The sequence below is a fragment of the Brienomyrus brachyistius genome, chromosome 17 (genome assembly GCF_023856365.1).
Source record: "Brienomyrus brachyistius isolate T26 chromosome 17, BBRACH_0.4, whole genome shotgun sequence".
Lineage (NCBI taxonomy): Eukaryota > Metazoa > Chordata > Actinopteri > Osteoglossiformes > Mormyridae > Brienomyrus > Brienomyrus brachyistius.
Window position 1 is genome coordinate 3,354,305 of NC_064549.1, and position 3,858 is coordinate 3,358,162.

General features: G+C 45.7%; 1 long non-coding RNA gene across 1 annotated transcript; it reads right to left on the minus strand.

Annotated features, from left to right (window-relative positions):
- Window positions 1–818: 818 nt before the first annotated feature.
- On the minus strand, window positions 819–1,202 carry LOC125712339 (uncharacterized). Its single transcript, XR_007383274.1, has 3 exons — window positions 1,151–1,202; window positions 1,023–1,086; window positions 819–894 (listed from the first exon to the last, which is right to left on the minus strand). It is a non-coding gene; the product is annotated as an uncharacterized LOC125712339 (long non-coding RNA).
- Between the last annotated feature and the right edge of the window lie 2,656 nt (window positions 1,203–3,858).

Here is a 3,858-nt window from a genome sequence, read left to right on the forward strand (position 1 = left end):
TGCATAACAATGGGAAGTACCGGCACCAGGTACTGAGTACCAAGGGGAGTATCGGCACCTGGTACTGAATAACAAGGGGAGTATTGATACCTGGTACTGCATAACAAAGGGAATAACCGGCACCTGGTACTGAATAACAAGGGGAGTATCGGCACCTGGTACTGAATAACAAGGGGAGTACCAGCACCTGGTACTGAGTACCAAGGGGAGTATCGGCACCTGGTACTGAATAACAAGGGGAGTACTGATACCCGGTACTGCATAACAAAGGGAATAACCAGCACCTGGTACTGAATAACAAGGGGAGTATCGGCACCTGGTACTGAATAACAAGGGGAGTACCAGCACCAGGTACTGAGTACCAAGGGGAGTATCGGCACCTGGTACTGAATAACAAGGGGAGTACTGATACCCGGTACTGCATAACAAAGGGAATAACCGGCACCTGGTACTGAATAACAAGGGGAGTATCGGCACCTGGTACTGAATAACAAGGGGAGTACCGGCACCTGGTACTGAATAACAAGGGGAGTATCGGCACCTGGTACTGAGTACCAAGGGGAGTACGGGCACCTGGTACTGAATAACAAAGGGAATAACCAGCACCTGGTACTGAATAACAAGGGGAGTACCGGCACCTGGTACTGAGTACCAAGGGGAGTACCAGCACCAGGTACTGAGTACCAAGGGGAGTACCGGCACCTGGTACTGAATAACAAGGGGAGTATCGGCACCTGGTACTGAATAACAATGGGAGTATCGGCACCTGGTACTGAATAACAAGGGGAGTATCGGCACCTGGTACTGAGTACCAAGGGGAGTACGGGCACCTGGTACTGAATAACAAGGGGAGTACCGGCACCTGGTACTGAATAACAAGGGGAGTACCGGCACCTGGTACTGAGTACCAAGGGGAGTACCAGCACCAGGTACTGAGTACCAAGGGGAGTATCGGCACCTGGTACTGAGTACCAAGGGGAGTACCGGCACCTGGTACTGAATAACAAGGGGAGTATCGGCACCTGGTACTGAATAACAAGGGGAGTACCGGCACCTGGTACTGAATAACAAGGGGAGTACCGGCACCTGGTACTGAGTACCAAGGGGAGTACCAGCACCAGGTACTGAGTACCAAGGGGAGTACCGGCACCCGTTTTTCCTGATTTCAAGAACTGATTGTCAGAAAACTTGGCAAATAGGAGACCCAAAGAGCCATCTCTCCAAATGTCCAAAGCCAAAGACCACCTTTGACTTCTCCCTCTGAACTTAGGTCTGCCTGATACCTTCCATCCACCAGCTACCGGAAGGATTGGTGCCTTGGGTACTGAATACCGCAACCCATCCTTGAGCCCGCAGCGTTGGGTTGTGTGGCCCCTGGGCAAAACGTTCGCGAGGCCCCCCCACCACCACCAGCACCACCACCACAATTCAAGGGCCCTTGGCAGCCAAACGCCCTCCCTATAGGGTCAGGGGCCCTTGTAGGCAGAGGATCAAAGAATGTAGGCCCTCTAAAATAGACAAACGAAAATACATTGTTGATAAGCGTTGCAAATTGTTTTGGGCTAGGGGCCCCATGGGCCCCCTGCACCCCAAGGGCCCCTGGGCAGCGGCCCCGCTGGCCCGGTCCGTAATCCGTCCCTGGGTATGAGAATCAGGTCCTTGCAAAGTAACTAAAATACGGAGGATAAAGCACTTCGACTTCCAGCCACCTTCTAAATCCCTGTAATTTGAGTTCATTTTAAATTGCGCGTCGAGCTTCTGGAAGCGCTGCTTTTTAAAGATACTTCCCAGAGAAATGGCTTTCAACCTTAAAATTACTGTCCGTGTGGCGTTTGAGAAATTACCACATTCATTTAATACGCTTGGCGACTTTGCATTTTTTTCTCGACGTGAACTGGGACGGGTTAGAAGTAAAGTATTAGCCGTACAAGACGTTGTTCTAAAATGGGCGCACTGTCCAGTTCCCATATCGCTTCTCCTTATTGCGTGTACAGCATAGACTACATGCAGACATTTAACAGTATGCCGAAATAACGTTTTTGCAATTACCTATTTGGAGACTGGAGATCTATCTAAATTACCCCAGACCTGGGTATAGGGATACCCTCCTCCAATAAGTCGATGAAATGTTGCGTTTAGTTTTGCGCACGTTATTGGTAACATTTTACGCTGAAATAATTAACACTCACCCAGAGTTAAATGTACCCACAGATAGCCCTATACATTTTTTCTAAAGTATTATCCAAGCAGAAGCACTTAGAAAATGGGTTGATGGATGGATAGTCCTGTATTTTGCAGAGTAATAAACTCATTACTTCGGGGACTATACTTGGTGTTATTCAACTGATGGGCAAATTCTTTTATTTTAAAGTTTCTCTTTCTCTCCATCGAACCCTTTAACTTTCACTAAATTGTCATGTCGATAAACCGTAGATCATTTGGAGAGACAGGTTAATTGCAACAGCACCTTTAGCTGCTGACATTTGCGGATTGTTCTCTTTTTAACCGAAAAGTCGAAGCATTTAAGTGTGAGTCAAACTCTTCACACTGCACAGGATGCAGGTCTGCGGTATAAAAAACCTCGGGAAGCGGATCGGAGAGCCGCAAATCCGGCTTTAGAGGCCGGTTTAAAGAGGAAAATCGGCGATATGGGATAACGCTGAACCACCATCCACCAGGAGCCTGGAAAAGGTGGATAAAGACGAGCAGGGAGGTAGTGAAACCCCCAAAAATACATATTTCGCATTCACTACCATTTTTACGCATTGTTCCAGTTAAGTGTCTTGGTATTTTTTATTTTAGTTTCTAAAAGGTATGGTCAAGCACTAGACCAACTACGTTTTCTGCAGCTCAAAGACTCGTATTGTACAAATTTTTGGCCTATTAAAAATGTTCTAAGTGAACATATTCTAAGTGAACAGATGGAGTGCACTATACAGCAAATGTCTCCACTACAATTATTTTCTGCGTTTGAGATTTAGAGAATATTATAACGTCGGCGAGATGCTCTGCATTGTGGAGCCCAATAAGTGCACTGAGCATGCTGGAAGATATCTGTAAATAGCCCTTGTTGCGTTAATATCAATAATTGTGTTTCCGATTATCGTGTGTGTCCTTGCCTGAGTCTTGCGTGAACCCTGTCCGATCCTCACGTGTCTATAGTTATTAGGTAAACTACCCGTCGTGCGTCTGTCTTACCATCCGGCGTTCAACCTCCCACATTTTTGTTGACGCGTGCCTTCGGGTGGTCATAATTTTTTTCTGTAGTATCTTAAAGGGCTTAATAAACGGCCATATTCTTCTTCTGCTGCCCCCGCGGCTCCTTGGTTCGCCTGACGTTACGATACTTTTTTGTCTCACTTTCAGGAAGATACCAGAGTGCAAGCAAGAGAGCAAGAAGCTGGATTTCTCATCAAATTTGTGTTTAAATGGGAGGCTGTGCATGCCAATTATTTATTAAGCGCAGCACCGCAGGGACGCCCGTGATCAGCAACAATCAAAATACAGGAGAGGCAATTTCATTTCGATTAACTTTCAAAGCAGCTCTTAGGGTCCCACAGTAGGAGCCCATTTTTTACATTTAAATTTTATTTACAGCTTTCATTCCCATACAAAATATTATATATATATATATATATATATATATATATATATATATATATATATATATATATATATATATTATATCCATCCATCCATCCATCCATTTTCCAAACCGCTTATCCTATTGGGTCGCGGGGTGTGTGTGTGTGTATATATATCACTAACACACTGCATCGCTTCTTTGCGTTGACATCAGAATGCACTCACACACAGCAGCATCACCACACAGTGAATTCTAAACATAGGGACTGTATA